The sequence below is a fragment of the Pinus tabuliformis genome, chromosome 3_2, assembly GCF_031772625.1.
Source record: "Pinus tabuliformis cultivar Carrire ecotype Pingquan chromosome 3_2, CPIR1, whole genome shotgun sequence".
NCBI classification, from domain to species: domain Eukaryota; kingdom Viridiplantae; phylum Streptophyta; class Pinopsida; order Pinales; family Pinaceae; genus Pinus; species Pinus tabuliformis.
The window spans coordinates 76,877,859-76,899,012 of NC_142302.1; positions in this window are offsets into that span (position 1 = coordinate 76,877,859).

Sequence of the window (21,154 nt, forward strand, 5' to 3'; positions counted from 1 at the left end):
AACAAGTAAGTACACCCTCCCATCTGGCCTAGCAAGAGATTTTTTCATCCATGGTGGTGATTTGAATGTTGAAAAATGAAACCCTAGCTGCTCTCAAAGTTGTCTTTCCAAGCTTGTCTAGGTTTTTTTTGTTTTTTTTTTTTTTTTTTTTTTTCTGTTTTCACTCCCTTGTGATTATTTTCCTATATCCCATCCCCCTGCACTAAGTTTCCCTAAATCCCTTCCTCTTTTCCCCTCCCATTGACACTCACCTTACTCCTTATCACCAAACCCTAAGCCCTATACATAATTCCTACCATTCTCAAAACCCTAATTCCCATTTCCCAAACCCTATCATTCCCTAAAACTCTACTGCCATCATCAAAACCCTCATTCACAGTCCTACTATCAGTCAATCCTTTTATCCCCAAAAGAAAAACAAAAGTCTTCCTATATTTGAGAAAATCTCTTCATACTCATAATTCTTCAATCCACATTTGCAAGAATGGAAACAGATTCAGCATATGAGAAGGATGATGAAATTGTCAGTGATTCTTCCCAAGAGGTTCATGCACCAAGAAAACCACATAAAGGAGGAAAACACATCCGGGAGGAGCCCACCACTCTCACAGAGTTACTAGCTTGCCCTCTTGTAGTAACATGTTTTAAACATCAGTATTGTTAATAGTTTTGTGAGATGGTGGAGAGGGTGAAATATCACCATGAGCTTGCTAGGTTATTTGTTCTTCATCTTCACAATGGCCAGGTGAACCTAGATGGTGTTTCTTTCACTTTGACACCTAAAACTATTGCAACAGCAATAGTTATTCCTAATGTGGGAGAATAGTGGAATAAGGGGCAACATGTGGGCAAAGAGCATTATGAGCCTTCCATCAAGGCTAGTTATCAAAGGAAAATCAGTAGGGTCTTTCCTTTCAGATATATACAAGACACTTATGCTCCACTTATGAAACTCATTATCAAGTATTTCACCTGTGAAGGGAGGTTTTCTCATTTGTATACTTACCATGTTAGATTGTTGATGCACTTCACTAGAGTGAGGATGATGAACCTCCCCTATTTCATATGCAGAAATATTGAGAAGATGGCTACATATGTGCAAAGGAAACCTCTTCCTCAATAGTTCAGTAGCATTTACCATTTTTCATTGATTAAGATTGTTGTTTTGCATTAGCTAAGCTTGTTGAATATTTCATGGGATACTTTCATTGCACATGAGGTATTCAAAAGCCCTCAGGTGACTCCATCAGTGCTTCATGAGGAAGGAGGGCCTTCAAACCAACCAGATGTTCATGAGACTGAACCTATAGGTGTGCCAGTGTTTGTCACTTATGAGAAAGGCACAAGGAGACTATTTGCAGCTGCCAAATGAGTATTATCTCCACCAGGGGTGGAAGGGGTCTCATTCTCTTCACCAAACAATAGGCAAATGCTATCTTCACCCGAGGTGAAAGGGGCTTTGCCTTATTCTTCAGTAGAGCAGGTACAGGATAGAGGAAAGCAACCATTGCATGATTAAGGGCCTTCTGAAGGCCAAGACAAGGATTTCATTTTGGTTGAGGATGAGGACACTGATTTGGGCTCCCAAGGCTCAAGACTCAAGGATATGGTCATCAAGGAGAAAGAAGCTGAGATCCAAGCCTTATCTCTTAACCTCAAGAGGGCTAAATGGATTATTAATTACCTTGAGCAACGGAACAAGCAACTAGAGGACAAACAAACAATCATGGAGCTGCAAAACATAAGGGAAAACCGGCAAGAGACAAAAAGAAAGAAAATCAAGTTGACACCACTAGAGCAAGAAATAGAGGCTGACTAAGAATCATGGTTAGAAAGAGTGAATGTCCACCTTGAGAAGTTGTTGGACAAGGCCAACAAGGAGAAGAACATGTTGCGACACATGGCTTACCACTATTTGGCCCGGAACAAAATTTGTAAGACAAGGATAAGAAGCCTAAAAGCCAAGTTAAAGAGAGCTTTGAGGAGCAAAAAAGAGAAAGATAAGCTCAAGATCTTGGCTGAAGCATCATTGGCCCAGCATAGCACATAAAAAGGATCACCCATGCCAAATTTCAAGAAATTTGGTGAAGTTTTTGTCATTTTTGAATTTTTGAGGCAAAAAACAGGTTTTTCCGTATTTGGAATCAGCATGAAAAAATATGCATGCTAAGAAATGGCTTGGAAGTTTTGAAAAGTTTTGGACCTCCAAAAGGGCCAAAAACACCTCAAAAATTCCCTTTCTACCACTTTTTTGCCACATAGGAAGCAATCTTGGGAGATTGCATTTTTGGAGGGGCAAATGGACTCCAAATCAAAAAATTCAAGTTGTCCCAAAAAGTAGACTCACCAAGCTTTCCAATGAGCTATCCTACACCTGATTTGGACTTTAGGAAGCCTTACAAAACTGGTCTGGAAAAAGTGCTATGCATAGAATCAGCGGCGCTACACATAGGAGAAATTTTGCCAGTTTTGCCAGTTTGTTCAGAATCTCGCCCAGTTTAGTTGTCATTTGACTTTTTCTTCTCCCATTGGTAAATTAATGATGTAACATGATGTAAATTGATGTACTATGATGTAAAATATGATGAAAAGTGACTTGAGGAGGTAGATATATCAGTTAGAATTGGTTTGAGGTTGAATGAATCAGTTTCCATAGCTTTAGAGGCAAGTTGTTCCACTGCCTATTTTTCAGTTCCTAGTTTAGATCTTGTTGAAACAACTCCTTGACTCATGGATTCGACCCTTGATGGCTAGCATAGGTGGTTTGACGCCTATATCTTGTACTTTCTTAGTCATTTTTCAAGGTTGGACTCTTGTGGATGCATTGAGCCACTTTGTACATCAATTCTGCAGTTTGGCATGGAAATAAACCAGGGTTTTGCAGTATTCTGTGGGATTCTTGTGGTAATGTGAATTAGCATTGTTTTCTTCTCTGTAATTTTAGTTGATCTTATGTTTATGTGTGCCATCATGTCTCTCTTTTTGCATAACTAAATGAATCAAGTTTGAAAGGTGGAATTCGTTGGTGTTTCAGTGCTCTACCTTGGGGTTTATTTAGTTCTACATGTTTTCTACTGTTTGAAGAGGACTCATGACACTTTCATGCCCTCTCCAGCTCCTCACCAGTCTTTAGACTCACCATTACACTCATTTCAAAGTGCTAAAACACTTGCCTACCTCGCCCCATAGAAACCTTTGCAAATCTATGTTGATTTCCCAAACCCAAAGCTGCCTTCCCCATCTGATCCAGCAACCAACCATTAAAATCAATCAAAATCCTCTGAGCAAGCATACCTAGCCTAAAATTAGTTTTTATATCAGTCATATCAAGCCTTCCTTGATAAATTTTCATTGAGATTGACAAGGAGAGAGCCCTCTCCCGACCTGGTAGGGCTAGCTACTAGGTTAACCGTGGTTTGATGTTACCCTAGACTTGCCTTTCTCAGCCTGAGGTAGATATAGGCCCTAACACGACCCATTGCTGGGACTCCTACATCAAATGGTTTGAGGTCTAATTGGGACTTCTTACCAAGGAGATCCCATTGACATGTTGGCGGGTTTAGCACCATCAACATGATGAAACTTGTATGGAATGTAGTTTTTGGGTATAAGTTTCAAGGACGAAGGTTGAAAGAGTGACATTTGGCATCTGTTACAATTTCACTCTATTGAACCAATCCATAATCTAGGCATTGTGGGAGATTTAAAATAACTTCATCTTGAAGAATCCAATCTTGGTATGACATATGGCATTGGAAAGAAGACATAGAGAAATACCTTAGGAAAAATCTTGGGACGCTGAACTCATAGAGGTCCAACAATTTCAAGGTCATTCAGATTGACAAGCTCAAAATCAAGTTTTTAAAAGGTGTGTAATTTTAAATTTTCATAACTTCTGTTTAAAAAATTAGTTTGAAGTGATTCAAAAGGCATAGTGAAGCATAAATTGGTTCCAAAATTCCTCTCGATTAAAAGATTTCTACACCCATTATGCCCCCAAAAATTTCTACTATGACACATAAAGAAGAAGAATAAATGAAACGTGATATATCAACAACGAAGTGCAAAAAAGAGCAACCAAAGATGAGCTGAAAGTGATGATGAATGGTTTAGAAGAAAAAATAGAAAGCTTAAAAGTTGACATAAAAGTGGAAATAAAAAGGGATGTGGAAGGTTTAAAAGAAAGCATGGAAGGTTTGACAAAGTTGCTACAAGAAAAGATTCATTATGGTGACAAGGTAGTCCATGAAACTCATGATGAGAATAAAAGGAATGTGAATTATGATTTTAGAGACTCTAACTTTGGGTTGAATACCAACCATATTCTAAAGATTGATATGAGGAAGTTTGATGGAAAGGATATGATAACATGGATTCTATAGATGGAGCAGTTCTTTGATCTACACAAAGTACAATACACACAAAAGGTATGCATTACATATTTATATTTAGAACCTAATCAGTCTATGTGGTATTGATGGCTTTGTTCTTGTAAATCGCTTGTCACTTGGACAATTTTTATGGAGGAATTGATAGCACATTATGACGATACAAAGGGAAATACCATCTTTAGCAAATTGATAAATCTCAAACAAAAGGGTTGAGTTGTGGAGCACATTGAGGGCTTCCAACGAGTGAATATTGAGGTAATTGATATTCCAGAGGAGCATCTAATTGATGTCTTCATAAGGAATTTAAAGGATAACATCCAACATGAGGTTTACCTTTGGGAACCTAAGTCATTGGAGAATGCATTTAGGGTGGAAATTAAAGTTGAAAGCAAAATTATGGAAACAAGGAGGTCTGCCACTCACAACTTTAAAGATGGAAGTGTTGTTGCTCCTAGCCTCACACAACCTACAAGGTTGAAACCACAACTAGAGGAAAGAAGAGCAAAAGGACTTTGTTACAGTTGTGATAACAAATACACTAAAGGTCATAAGTGTGTTGAGAAGAAATTATTTTACATAGATTGTAAAGAGGAGGAGGAAAAGGAACAAGAAACATCAAAGGAAGAATATTTACACTAGGAAACAAACATGCAGGTTAAAAAATAAGAAATGAATATAACCATATCTTGTAATGCATTGGTTGGAATAGTCAATCAAACTCTCAAGATATAAGAATATATCAAGAATAAAAGGGTAATAGTGTTGATTGATTGAGGGAATACCCATAATTTTATTCATTGTAAGATAGCCAAGGATTTGAATTTATTTCTAGATCCAACACCAAAGCGTCAAGAGATTGTTGCAAATGGAGGAACTATAAATTTCTCATGGGACATAATATTAACCTAACCATGGAGAAATATGTATTGAATAGTCTAACGTTTTCCATTTTGATGGGTGGTGTTGATGTTGTATCAGGAGTCCAATGGTTACAATCTTTGGGGACAATATCTTTTAATTTTCAAGAACTATTCTTAAAATTTTTGTGGGAAGGAAATGAAACTAGATTAATAGGTATCATACAAAACCTAATCAAATAATCATCTCTAATGGCATGAAAAATATTTTGAGGAAGGAACAACAAGGGGTAATTGCAAAATCATGCTCACTAGATGTTCAAACATCTAAGCCATCCATTTCTCCATACATAGAAAGAGTCCTTGACAATTATTCCAAGGTATTTGAGACTCCCAAAGGTATCCCACCTATTTTTTATTATGATCACACTATTCACTTGATTCCATGAACTGTTCCTCCAAACATTAAGCCTTAAATAATTCCCTATGCCCAGAAGAGTGAAATTGAATGTATGGTTCTAAAAATTATAGAGGCAGGTATACTTCAACTTAGCCAAAGTTATTTCTCTTCTTTATTAGTATTGGTGCACATGCAGGATGAATCATGGTTTATGTTTTCGAATTATAGAGAGCTCAATAAGCTCACTTTTAAAGATAAATTTCCCATTCTTGTCATTGATGAATTGCTGGATGAACTACATGGAGAAATTTATTTCACCAAGCTATATCTTCTCTCAAGATATCATCAAATTAGAATGAAGATAGAAAAAATTATGAAAACAATATTCAGAACTCATGAAGGTCATTATGAATTTTTGGTCATGAATTTTGGCCTTACTAATGTAGCTTCCACATTTCAAGGTGTTTAGTCAATTTAGTGTCCTAAATTGCTACATAAATTATCAATCCGGGTGTTGTAAACTAATGAAGTGTAGTGCACTATATGTGCTAGATAACCCTTTCTTACCTCACTATTTTCAAGTTTATGTTGTTTTGGGGTTTTGTTCTTTTGGCCTCCTAGAGTTCTGCAATATAATTGAAATCTTAATCTACTGTTGAAGTACGAGTCTAAAAGTGCTTTTTAGGTCAAGTTTGGAAGTGGAGTTTTCAAAACAAGAAGACAAAGACAACTTATTTTCTTGCTATTGTAATGGTTTCCAAAATATGAGCTTAAAAGACTCTTAAAACTGCTATCTACAAAATTAAAACTTGAATGAGAAAATGGAAGTGCAGCTATCTATATCAAACTGAGAATGAAGTACTGGAAGAAAAACTACTTCTGCTGTCTATTCTACTTGCAAAATTAAAGTCTAATGAACTACTGCAATTAAACTAAAGGCAAAAATAAAACTGAAATTGACTTCAAAGAAAGTAATCTCATTTATAAACATAACACTTCGCCAGTTAGCTTGAAGATCAATTATCAACTAAAGGCTCTGGAAATATTAGCTTATAACATGAGAAAATGACATTAAACTATCTAACTCCAAACTAATGAACAACAAGTAAACTCATTTATAAACATAACACTTCGCTAATTAGCTTGAAGATCAATCATCAGCTAAAGGCTCTGGAAATATTAGCTTATAACATGAGAAAATGACATTAAACTATCTAACTCTAAACTAATGAACAACAAGTAAACTCATTTATAAACATAACACTTTGCCAATTATCTTGACGATCAATCATCAACTAAAGGCTCTAGAAATATTAGCTTATAAGATGAGTGACTATTTTAAGAAAGAAAAGGTACCGGATAGCAAGAAAATCTCATTCATAAACTCCATATTTCACCAATTAATTTGAGGGTGAACCATCAACTAAAGGTTACGGAAACATGCACTTATCTAATGAGTGAATATCCTAAAAAAACATAAAACAACTTGACTTTGGAAACTAAAGAACAACATAAGAAGTGAGTTTAAAAATGCTACTTGATTTCAAAACTACAACTAAGAAGCTCAAGCATAAACAAATTTAAAGAACTACTGCTACTTTGAAATGCATCTATCAGGGTTAGTAAAAACAAGTGACAAGCTGCAATATATATAAAATGTTAAAATGATTATGGACATAAACAAAACACAAGAAATATATAGTTAAACAAAAGAAAACATCAATATAAATACGCAGAAAAAAAAAGAACCTCAACCTTGTAGGGGCTCTCTGCATGGGCTTGGACTAGCAATGTTGTTGGGTCCCTATATACTAGTGATTACCCCATTACTATTGTAGTTATACCCCTTATTAATATTGTTTTGCCCCTATTGCCCCCATATTGTTATTACTGTGCCCCATAGAATCCCCCTATTGTTATTTTTGTGGCTTTATATTATTATTGTTAGGTCAACTGGGTTATATTGTGACTCCTTAGACTCCTATATATAGAAAGGAGGTTTTGTCATTTGAAACATCCAAGAATTGTTCATTTATGTAATGTAAAGAAGGTTTCCCCCTCGAAGAGGCTGAATTTTAAGGCGTTGATCTATCTTTTCTATCTTTTCTTGAGCTGGTTTCATAACATTTGGTATAAGAGCTTTGGATTCTAGGGTTTCGCTGCTCCAAACAGGTCATCGTGGCATTTTCGCTAGAACTTTTTTCTGCGACGTTTCAGAAGCTAAAAAGAAAACCCATTTGAGAAGACATCGCATTGAATCTCGGGTCCAAATTTCAGAGCTTTTTGCGTATATTTGCGGAGATATGATCTAAGGAAGTTGGTATTTTTGCAGACTCCTAAATTACATTCCAAACAGGTTACCTGGGGAAAATCATCATAACCCTTTCCTTGAGCATTGGATTGAAATTTCGTAAGAAGGTGCAGAAAGAGGACGGACTGTAGTTTCTTGTATATATTTTTCAGAACAAAAGGACGAAACAGTGACTTGTGGCACATCATACAAGTCCGATCTACTGAACTAGTCTATAATCAGGTCACTGTGGGAGATTTCGCATAACTCTTCCTTGGAGAATCCAAATTGCATCAAAATGGTGGCATTGGAAAGAGGACATAGAGGGCTACCATAGGTTGCAATTTTAGAACTGGATGATCTGAAAATACAGAGATACATCAGAGGCAATATCGAGCTCCTACAAAGTGAAAAAAAAGGTCTGTAGATTCTTTTAAATTTTTTGCTTAAGAGTGGTTTGAAAATTTATTTTGAAGGAATTCAAAGGGCTAGTAGAGCATTATTACCGGTAACTGATTCCCCGAGGAAAGAAAATGCAAACACCTAGTAAGGAACCTGAAAGCTCTAGCATGACTCATGAAGAAGAAGAAGAAATGCTATATGATATATCAAAATTACAAGAACAAGTGCAACAAGTGTCACTCGCACAAAAAGCAATAGAATTTAAGATGGATGGTTTAAGGAAAGATGTAGAAGCTAAGATGGATGGTTTAAAGAAAGGTGTAGAAGCTAAGATGGATTGCTTAAAGAAAGGTGTAGAAGCTAAGATGGATGGCATGGAAGCTAAGGTGAATGGCATGGACGCTAAAATTGATGACATGGATGATAAGATGGAAGAATTGAAGATAAATATGAATAAGTTGCTACAAGAAATGGTCACTAATGGTGAAAGGGTACTAAAGGAAACTCATGATGAGAACAAAAGAAATGTTAATCATGATTCCATAGACTCTAATGTTGGATCGAAGACTCACCATATTCCAAAAATTGATATGAGGAAGTTTGATGGCAAGGATCCCGCCACATGGATATTACAGATGGAGCAATTCTTCGATCTCAATAATGTGCAAAACACACAAAAGGTACGTATGGAAACTTTATATTTGGAACCAAATCAGTTTGTATGGTATCAATGGCTTTGCTCTCATAAACAATTTATCACTTGGGCAATTTTTACGAAAGAATTGATAACACATTATGAGGATACAAAAAGCAACATTTTTTTTAGCCAATTGATAAGTCTCAAACAAAAGGGTTCAATAATGGAGCACATTGAGGAGTTCCAAAAATTGAACATAAGGGTAAAAGATATTCCAGAGGAGCATAGGATTGATGTGTTCATAGGGTCTTTAAAGGATAATATTGAACATGATGTTCGCCTTTGGGAACCTGATTCATTAGAGAAGGCATTCAGGTTAGCAAGAAAAATGGAAAGAAAAATTATGGCAACCAAGAAGCATACCACTCACAACTATAAAGACGGAAGTGTTGTTGCCCCTAGTCTTCCATAACCTATAAGGTTGACACCACGAAAATTGGAAGAAAAAAGAGAAAAAGGGCTTTGTTACAGTTGTGATAGCAAATACACTAAAGGTCATAAGTGTGCTGAGAAGAAATTATTCTACATAGATTGTGAAGAGGAAGAAGAAAAGGAGCAAGAAAGGTCAAAAGAAGAGGATATACTCCAAGAACAAAGCCTAGATGAAGAACAAATAAATCTGACCATATCTTGTAATGCATTGGCGGGAATTACCACTCCTCAAACCATCAAGATAGAAGGACAAATCAAGAATATAAAGGTAATAGTGTTGATTGATTCAGGAAGCACCCACAATTTTATCCATTGTAAGGTAGCAAAAGAATTGAATTGCTTCCTATATCCAGCACCAGAGTGTCAAGTGATGATTGCAAATGGAGGAACAATAAATTGCTCTGGAAAGTGCCATAATATCAAGCTATCCATGGGAGAATATGTATTGACTAGCCCAATTCTTTCCATTCCAATGGGAGGTGCTGATGTTGTACTAGGAGTCCAATGGCTACAATCCTTGGGTACAATAGCTTTTAATTTTCAAGAACTTTTCATCAAATTTTCTACGAAAGGAAAGGAAGTTGAATTAAGGGGTATTGCAGGGAAACCAGGAAAGATAATTAGCTCTAATGGTATGACAAAGCTTCTAAAAAAGGAGCAAATAGGTGTAATTGCACAATTATGTTCGCTAGATGTTTCCACATCGGAATCATCTATTTCTCCAGATCTCCAAAAAGTCTTGGACAATCATTCCAAGGTATTTAAGACTCCCAAAGGTCTCCCACCTATGCGTGATCATGATCATGCTATTCATCTGATTCTAGGAAGTGTTCCTCCAAACATCAGGTCGTACAAATATCCCCATGTCCAAAAGAGTGAAATTGAATGTATGGTTGCAGAAATGCTAGAGGCTGGTATAATTCAACCGAGTTAAAGTTCTTTCTCTGCTCCAATAGTATTGGTGTTCAAGAAGGATGGATCATGGTGCATGTGTCCAGATTATAGGGAGCTCAACAAGCTCACTATTAAAGATAAGTTCCCCATTCCTATCATTGATGAATTACTAGATGAATTGCATGGATCAATTTACTTCACCAAGATGGATCTTCGTTCAAGCTATCATCAAATCAGAATGAAGACTGAAGACATTCCGAAAACAACATTTAGAACTCATGAGGGTCATTATGAATTTTTGGTCATCCTTTTGGCCTTACCAATGCACCTTCAACATTTCAAGGTTTGATGAATTCAATTTTCAAACCATTCCTTAGAAAATTTGTGTTAGTATTTTTTGATGATATACTAATCTACAGCAAGTCTTGGAAGGATCATGTTGAATATGTTGACAGGGTGCTACAACTATTGGAGGAGAAAAAATTATATGCAAAAAGATCCAAATGTTTCTTTGGAGTCCAAGAGGTGGAATATCTGGGTCATATTGTATCTCATGAAGGACTTAAGGTAGACCCTAGAAAAATTAAAGCCATTAAGGAATGGAAAATCCCCACATCCATAAAGCATCTGTGAGGATTTCTTGGGTTGACAGGGTATTATCGCAAGTTTGTTAAGAATTGTGGGAGAATAGCAGCACCTCTAACAACATTATTGAAGAAAGATGTATTTTCATGGACTCTGGAAGCAACAAAGGCCTTTGAACATCTTAAAGAGGCAATGTGCCAAGCACCGGTCTTAGCTACACCGGACTTCACAAAAACCTTTATTGTGGAATGTGATGCTTCAGGAAATGGAATTGGTGCTGTTCTAATGCAAGATGAAATACCCATTGCTTTTGAAAGTCGTCCAATCAAGGGAAAGTTTTTAAGCAAAGCTATTTATGAGAAGGAAATGTTGGCAATACTCCATGCACTTAAGAAATGGCGACCCTACCTAATGGGAAGACACTTCAAGGTAAAAACAGATCATGATAGCCTTAAAATACTTTTTAGAATAAATATTATCCTCTGAAGAGCAACAAAAGTGGGTCAAAAAGATGTTGGGTTATGACTTTGAAATCATCTACAAAAAAGGGAAGCAAAATGTGGTGGCAGATGCACTCTCAAGAAAGGATGAGGATGTGGAAGCATTGTTGTGTGCCATTTCTATTATCCAGCCAGATTGGATAAACGAAGCAAGGGAGGAATGGAAGAATGACGAAGAAGTGTGGGCACTTATTCAAAAGTTACAACAACATTCCAGTACGTCTGATACATTTAGCTGGAAAAATGATTCGTTATGGTACAAATATCGCTTATACCTCTGTAAGAATTCCCAGCTAAAACAAAAGATTCTTATGGAATTGCACACTTCTCCCTTAGGAGGGCACTCATGATTTTTAAAAACTTACCACAGGGTTAAGAAGGAATTTTTTTGGGATGGCCTTAAATTAGATATTCAAAAGTTTGTGGCGGAATGTTTGGTTTGCCAACAAAATAAAGTTGAAACAATTAAGACACCGGGTCTATTACAACCTTTATCCATTGCAAGCCAACGTTGGGAGGAGGTTTCAATGGATTTTATCACAGGTTTACCCAAGTCTGAGGGAAAGAGTGTCATCCTGGTGGTAGTTGACAGACTTACCAAGTATGCACACTTTTGTGCATTATCACATCCATTTAAAGCCAATACAGTTTCTACTGCATTTATGGAAAAAATTCAAAAGCTACATGGAAACCCAAAGATTATTGTAAGTGACAAAGATCCCATTTTCACTGGAAATTTTTGGACATAATTATTTTCTTGTCTTGGTACTCAGTTAGCTCATAGCTCATCTTATCATCCTCAATCTGATGGGCAAACTGAGATAGTAAACAAATGTTTGGAAGGATATCTTCGTTGCTTTGTATCTGATAAACAGACACAATGGGTCAAATGGTTGCCTCTAGCTGAATGGTGGTATAACACTTCCTTCCATACAACAACAAAAATGACCCCATTTATGGCACTTTATGGGTATCAACCACCATCCATCACATCATATTTAAGAGAAAATTCTAAGGTTCAGGCAGTGGAACATCACATCGAACATCAACAACAAGTCCTCCAACTCTTAAAGGATAACCTCGTGTTGGCACAGAATAGAATGAAACAACAGGCAGATCAACATCGCAGTGAAAGAAGTTTTGATGTAGGTGATTGGGTATTCCTACGACTACAACCATATAAGCAAATGTCCCTCAAGAAAGCTAAGAAGGATAATAAATTATCACCAAAGTATTATGGTCCGTACAAGGTGCTGCAAAAGATTGGTACTATGGCATACAAATTGGAGCTTCTTGGAGCTTCTCGATTGCACCTAGTTTTCCATGTTTCATGTTTAAAGAAGGTTATAGGCGACAAGATCCCTGTTCAAACAATATTGCCAGAACTTGACGAGGAAGGAAAATTTATATTGGAACCGGAAGCAGTCACAGAAACAAGAACTTGACAGCTACGAAATCGATCAAATTCGGAGTATCTTATCAAGTGGAAGAACTTATCCGCTGAAGATTCCACATGGGAGGATGAGAATTTTATGTAGAAGTATCCAGAACTACTCAAGCGTTGAGGACAACACTTTTTTGAAGGAGAGGGGCATGTTGGGTCCCTATAATACTAGTGATTACCCAATTACTATTGTAGTTATACCCCTTATTAATATTGTTGTGCCCCTATTGCCCCCATATTGTTATTACTGTGCCCCATAGAATCCCTCTATTGTTATTTTTGTGGCTTTATATTATTATTTTTAGGTCGGCTTGGTTATATTGTGACTCCTTAGACTCCTATATATAGAAAGGAGGTTTTTTCATTTGAAACATGCAAGAATTGTTCATTTATGTAATGTAAAGGAGGTTGCCCCCTCGAAGAGGCTGAATTCTAAGGCGTTGATCTATCTTTTCTATCTTTTCTTGAGCTGGTTTCACAACAAACGCAAATTTACTTCACACGCTCAGGAAGCCATATAAGAAAATAGAGTTTTTGTATTATAAAAGCAAAGAACTGTATGTCTCTTGATTACAAATGGAAATCACACTACTTCAATAGTAAAAACATTAACTAGTTCTGCTTTTCAACGCTGGAATTTATAAGAAAAAATTATAACTGTTTCTAAGAGGAAAATCTTCTATGGTAGACACGTGAACAGGTCATGCATCCAAGAATTTAGCCTTCTAGTTGGCATAAACAGTAAATCTCTACATAATGGGTGTTGGATTTGGTTATGCAGGTGGCAAAACGAATCCTCAGCTTTAGGAATAGGCCTCAGACTCAATTGCGTGCCAAAATAGAGTTCTAACTGTTGTGGAACTTCTCCATTGACTCCCCTTTGACTAGGGTCTTTTCCCTCGAATATAATCAAATGAATAGGACTCTATCCATGTGTTGACATTTCCTGAGCTACCCATGTGGCTCATTCCTCTTCTTAACACCTGTAACCTGCAAAAGTATGAAGATGGCTGCGGAATTGCTAGTTAGCTGTGGAAAGTGACTACATTCCGTAGCTGAGAAACAAAACCCTATCCAAATAACACACATAATAATATAATTTGAAAATCACTAAAATGTACTCCTGGAATCAACATGCAATGAGTTTTGATGGTTTAGGATGCACTGGCATGGGAAAAAAGAGGAAGAAGGGTGATGAAATTGCTTGAAAAAGAGGCAGTTTTTGGGCTCAACACAAGGTTTGATGAATTCCATTTTGAAACCATTTCTTAGAAAAAATTATGTTAGTATTTTTTGATGATATACTAATCTACAACAAGTCTTGGAAAGATCATGTTCAACATGTTAACAATGTGCTCAAACTATTTGAGGAGAAACAATTGTATGAAAAAGCCTCCAAATGTTTCTTTGGGTTATAAGTAGTGGAATATTTGAGTCATATTGTATCTCATGAGGGTGTTAAGGTAAGCCCTAATAAAATTAAATTCATAAAGGAATGGAAAATCCCCACAACATCAAAGCATATTCGAGGAATTCTCAGGTTGATAGGGTATTATAGAAAGTTTGTTAAGAATTATTGGAAAACAACAACACCACTCAGGAAAGATGCATTTTTTGGGACTCTAGAAGCAACTAAGGACTTTGAACATCTTAAAGAGGCAATGTGCCAAGTGCCAGTGTTAGCTACAACATACTTCACAAACACATTTATTGTGGAATGTGATGCCTCGGGAGATGACATTGGTGTTGTCTTAATGCAAGAAGGAAGACCCATTACTTTTGAAAGTTGTCCAATCAAGGGAAAGTATTTACACAAACCTATTTATGAGAAGGAAATTTTGGCAGTACTACATGCCTTGAAGAAATGGTTCCCTTACCTAATGGGAAGAAACTTCAAGGTAAAAACAAATTATGATAGTCTTAAAAAATTATTGGAATAAATATTATCTTTAGAAGAGTAGAAAAAATGGGTCACAAAGATGTTGGGTTATGAATTTGAAATCATATATGAAAAATGGAAGAGAAATGTTGTTGCAGGTGCACTCTCATCAAGGAATGAGAATGTGGAAGCATTTCTCTGTGTCATTTTTATTATGAAACATAAATAGTTAACTTAAGGAAGGGATGAATCGAATAATGAAAAATAGGTGCAGACACTCATTCAAAAGTTGGAGAAATATCCCAGTGCATATGATACATTTATCGAGAAAAATGATTCAGTCTGGTACAAAGATCATTATATCTTTGTAAGAACTTCCAAATCAAACAAAAGTTTCTTTTGGAATAACACAACTCTCCTATAGGAGGGGACTCATGATTTTTTATAAAATTACCATAGGGTCAAGAAGGATTTTTTTAGGGTGGCCTTAAATATGATATCCATAAGTTTATGGAAAAATGTTTGGTTTTTTATGAGCATCAGTATTGCAGCAAGAATGTTGTAACTCCTGGGGCTACCATCTTTACTTTATCAACCTGGGGTTCGAACAAACTTGGAGGTGATAATGTTGTATACATAAGTAAAAGTGATGGTTCTTCCTTTTGTCATTGTTTAGCTAGCGAGAGACCACTAGGGTTTTCAAGCCAGACTTCTATGGATTCAGAAGAGGCTTGATTGCTGATGAAAGAAAGAGAATTCTACTCTAGGAGAAAACTTGTTTAATGAAATAAGGAAAATGATTGAAATCCTATGCTAAACACACACCATTCTCTAACTAATTGCTGAGAAAATATGCTTTGAAATAATTCCAAGCTACCATGTATGAAATGCAACTATATAAAGCATGGAAGCGAAATACATTAAACATCACTACTGTTCATGTAAAGGACTGAAGTAAATCTGTTTTGTTCTTTTTATTATTTTTATGGAAGATCAAGTGTAAAACCCAATCTCTTTTGGTGATGTGGCAGGTGGCTTAGTGATGTTGGTGGATGGTTGGGAGGTTTAGGAGATGGATGGAAGGTTTGGGATACCCTTGGGTGGCCTGGTGTGGCTTCCTAGAGGTTTTCCCTCAATTCAACCTCAAAACAGGCCACTACAGGAAAACCTACAGGATGTACTAGAAACCTATAGGATACAGTTGAGAGAAAAATGATGGTTGCTCGAGGTGATGGAAGGCTTAGGGAAGGTGGCGGATGGGTGGAATGGAGTGATAAAATGCCAAGGATCACTTAGAACTCGAAACCAAGGTTAGGAGATGGTTAGATTTGCTCAACATGCTTGGAGGAATTTCTATGTAAAATGATGAGATTGGTGAAGGTCTTGGTGAAAGCAAGGAATGATTATTGATGGATGAAATTGGAAGGTGGTTTCCTGCTTTGAGATCTATTTATACTTATGAAGCACCCACTTTGCATCAAACATTTATAATTGCCAAAAAGTCATGCAAGTAAGAAGAATTCTAACAAGCTAGAAAAGCAAAATTTAATGAGCTAGTTGTGTACTTCATGCATGAGGGAAGTTGCTGAATAAAATGGAATCTTGGATGAGATCTATTGGAAGGCTGAATATGTAAGAGATGGTAATTAAATCCTACACTTTCAAAATTGATCAAATTCTGGTTAAAGTACAGTAAACTATAAATCTTATGAGAAAATGGAAATATTTCTTTTTGGGGCTACATAAGGGTATTTTCCTCAAATCATGATCCTTGAGGGAAGAGGTGAGGCCAAGACACCTATTGACAGCTTTGTGGTGCTCCCTTTATCCCTTGTAACCTTCTACTGAAGTAAAGCACAAATGGAAGCAAACTAAAAAACGACTAATCAAATCCACATTACTTGTAATGAAATGCTTCTAAAGACAATTTAACCATGAATCTATGAAACTAAGCCAAGCATACAGATACAAGAAGAGGAGCCTTTGCTACTAGGGTTGGGCCCTAAACCAAGAGCTTCAGCCCTCTGACTTAACTCAGTGCTGGATCAAGAAAAATCTCATCTTCATTATCAAACCAGAAAATTACATCAATGTCTTCCACAAGTCTGGAGCTCGAAAATAAATAGTGTTTTTACAACAAACATTCAAATCCTAATGAGGATCTAGGCCTTTATACATATACAACTAAAGTCCCCAATGACTTACTTAAAACTAGGGAGGCTCAGATCCCAAACTTGAGATGAACTAACTCTTTGTCTATCACTTGCTCTGTTTCCTTTTGACCTTCATGACTTGGCTGATTGCACTCTGAAATGGTGTGATTAATGGAGGAATATTCGAATGGGGGAGGATTAAATGAGGAGGATTTACCTCTAAAAATCTCTGTCCCTTGTCCCATTCAAGTTTCAAACCTTTATCTTGCCAAAATTCCTTGATTTTCTCTTCCAAACCTGCATTCAATGAATATTAATACACTAGCAATAATATCTCACTTTAACTCATCTCATTAAACAAAATATAATGAAAACATGTAATAAATTGTGAGAAGAGTTGATTTGACTAGCTAGGAGGTGAATTAAGGCCCATATAATTACCCAATGATGAGGCTCATCATCACCCCCCTACTGAATTTGTTTCTCATCCTCTGAGAAACTCAATCAATATCCATGTCTTTCATAGCTCTAGTGGCCTCCCTGACATCCCATGCTTCTGCTATGGTTTCCTCTTCTTATGAATAGAATCCTGCCTTCTTTTCTACCTCCTCCCACTGCTTTCTTTCTTCTTCTTCCTTCCTTCTTTCTAACATCCCCAAGAGTAGTGGTGGACTGAGTCTCAAGCCAATCCAATTTATTTTGAGCCTTTGGATGGATTTCTTATACATGGGTGTCATGTTCAATGATTCTCTCATCCTTTGAGGAGAGTGGCACCCTCTGATCTTCAAAATGTATGGCAAAGTATTCCATCTCCCTAAGAAAGCTTACATGCTATCATCCCCTAACAATCTAAACATGTCCTCAAAATGTGTAATGGCTTGCTCTTGGGAAACAATATACCTTGGTGCAAGTTGAGGATCATTTTCAATTAAATTATGTGTGCTAATAACAACCATTGGATTGGACTTCTTAGCTCTTATCATGAGAGGTTCAATTTGTTCTTTTGCCAATATCTTCTTCATTTATGCAGTTCTTGATTCCTCATGGTTCATCCATGACGCCAAAGCCATCAACTATAAATCCATTAGCTTTGCATTAGGGTCCCATACATTCATATCTGTCAAAGCCATGTTATGCAAGTAGAAGTCAGAAATCTTATCCCTATCTTCCAATGTTCTTTGATAACAAAGATCAATGAACTGTCTATAATCCTGGAATGGCATAGTGCCTCTCTATGCTAAGGTCTTGACTTGGAACTGTAGCCACTGTTCCTTAAGTTATAGTGCATAGGACTTAGGCGGCATCCTACACTGGATTGCTTCCAAAGATACACTAGCCATGGATGCCAATTGATTCTCTCTTGCAGTTTTCCTTTCAACCATGCATTTTCTACCCCCAACTGAGTCTTCATGATGGCATCTCTGTCCCTCAAGCTAATTAGTTCCCTTCCCATCTCTTTGAGCTTCTCCTCCATGTGACCAATGTCCTCTTCTCCCTTGGACTTGGAAATCTGCACCCATCTATGAGTTTTGGCTCTTTCTTTCTTAAGCTCAAAGAATAATGGAATGGAAAATTTTTGTGGAATGACCCTACCCCCCTGAATAAATCTGTAGTAGGATTCAATATTAGGTTGAGGACTAGGTTCCCTTAGCTCTGGGTCTTCTCTCTTTGTTTCTAGCTGCTTACTTCCTTCCTCATCCAATTTTTGAGTTTCTTGTAGGTTTAGCAGAGTTCCCTATAGGGATGCCTCTGATTCCTGTAGGTCCTACTGTGTATCTTGTAGGATGTCCTTTCCTTTGGATGAGGTAGATATAGTTACAGGCCTTATCACATAGGTGATAGGATACTTAGGGGAGGTTTGTGCTAAGGATCCTTCTTATTTAATTTTTATAAGAGGAGCCATCTTCTCCTACTGTTTAGGTGAGTCCTCAATAACAATGGGAAACCTAGTTGGACTTTGGGGTTTTCCCTGCCTTATCCTTGTACTTTTCCTTGTTCTTAAGTATAAGGGGGTTTGCCTCTGTCTTTTTCCTTTTTGTTTGATAAGGGTGCTAAGGGAAGTGAGGGAAGCTACTTCCTCTCTCTCAGTGGGTTCTGAAGACACCCTAGGTGACTCCTGATGAGCCCCAATTTTGGTACAATTTGGGCTCATTTTGGCCTATTCTACTTGCTCAAACCATTCATTTTTTTATTGCTTATGCATGCATTTCTTAGTTTATTCATGTTGTTTGTAGGAAGAAGGGTAGGCACTCTATCCACGTGACTAATGCATTATGATTTCAGGTTTTTGCATTAAAAGGGAGAAAAGACCACGTGAAAAGGAGACAAGGAGACAATGAGGTGGCACTGCTGGTTTTTAGGAGAGGATGTCCACAGTCTTGGGACCCTCCTCGTGATTCCCACCATAGCTCCGAGCTCCAATCCATCTCCCCACCGAGCTTAGAAGCAGCCAGCTGTTCTACAGGAACAACAGTTATAACTGTTCTACAGGAACATCAATTATGACTGTCCTACAGGATCAGCAGTTTAAACTTCAGTTGGACAGCCGAGCTCCTAAAATCAAGGACACCTGTTGGATGATCGTTTTTGCATAAGTATAGAGGCCGTAGCCTTTGATAGGTTGTTGAAACTTTCGCATTACTATTGTAATTCTTGAGCACAGCTCTGTGTTTTTGTTCCTTTTGTAAGCCAGTTTGGCATGACATCAGATTATGAATAAAGAAGGCAGATTTTGATCTAGTTCTGAGTTTTTCTCAAGGAGCTATAGCTCTCAGGTTAGGGCCCAACCTGAGAGCAATAGATCTCCTCGGTGTTGTAATGTGTTTGCATTTCGTTCCAGCACTTTGAGTTTGTTTACTTTCACATGCAATTCGAATTTACAGTTTGTTAACTTAGTCTTTTTCATGAGCTTAGATAGGATTAGTTTATGGTGCATTTGTTTCAGTTGCTTAAGTTCAATAGGAGGATAGTTATAAATCATTGGAGCTCCAGCAAAAAGGTTGTAAAGGCCCATTGCCATCTCTGTTAGGGATTGGGGTGCAGTCCATAACCAACCACCAAAAATACGCATTTCTTTACTTCATGATTGCTGCAACACAGTCACGGTTATGTTAGATGCTTCCATGTAATTCACACCTGCACCACACACCTTCATCACAGCTTCATGCACATTCCTCTTTGCGTTTTGGATTGCTGTTCATTGAATTCATAGCACAGGTAGTCTAGGTGAATGCATTTTCGTCTTGGTGACAGTCATAAGCATTTGTTTCATTTACACTGCTCTTCCTCGTTCCATTACCTTCTCCTTCATCTTGATCACGCATGCAACCACGTCCTTGACCACTGCTCCGCTATGTTATCTTCCAAATTCCTCCACTCCTCACGTAACTTCATTCTTTAGCCATTTCATTGACATAGCCCTCTATCTTCCAACCTACTCCCTACACTCATTCCCCATCCTATCCCTCCACTTCTGAGCCATCACCAGCCTTATTCCTACCTTACATATCTCCCCCTACCATTCCATCACTCCTCCATCACTTCAAACACCCACGGTGGGTCATCCTGTAGCAATTTGTAGACTTCCTGTAGAAACCTCTGAGTTTCCTGTAGGATCCCCTGCAGACATCCTGTAGGAGGCCACTCACTCGGTTGCTGAGCTTCTGAACGTGAGGAACCTCTGTGGACGGATGCTAAGGATCCCTGGGGACCTCTCCTAGCCTCCCCAACCTTTCCCACGCTTTCCTTCCTTCTCCATCCCATCTGCACAACCAAACCCTAATAAGCACAAAATCACAATCATTCCATCCACTTAAAGAAAAAATACAAAAACATGTCTTTTAAGATGCAAGCAGCTTAGATTCATGCATTTTCACTTATTAGAGGTAATGACAGCATTGGTAGAAGTTTCATTCACATTCTTTGCATTATAGAGGTTAGACTAGTCAAATTAGGGTTTCCTAGGTTTACATGCTTTGATTTGCTTTCAGTCCATTTTTGTCAAGTAAAGTAGCTTTCCTTTGAGAATAGCTTTCGTCCATCAATTAGCAAGCTTCTTCTGAGAGCCTATAGAAGTTGGCTTGAGCCCTAGCGGACTTGTGCCAGCTGACCAAGTGACAGCTGCGACAAGAGCTAGTACTTGTGCATATAGCACCGTCGCTTCCAAGTTTGTACGAACTACCGGGTTGATAAAATTAAGAGACAGGAAGCCCCAGGAGTTGTAGCATTATT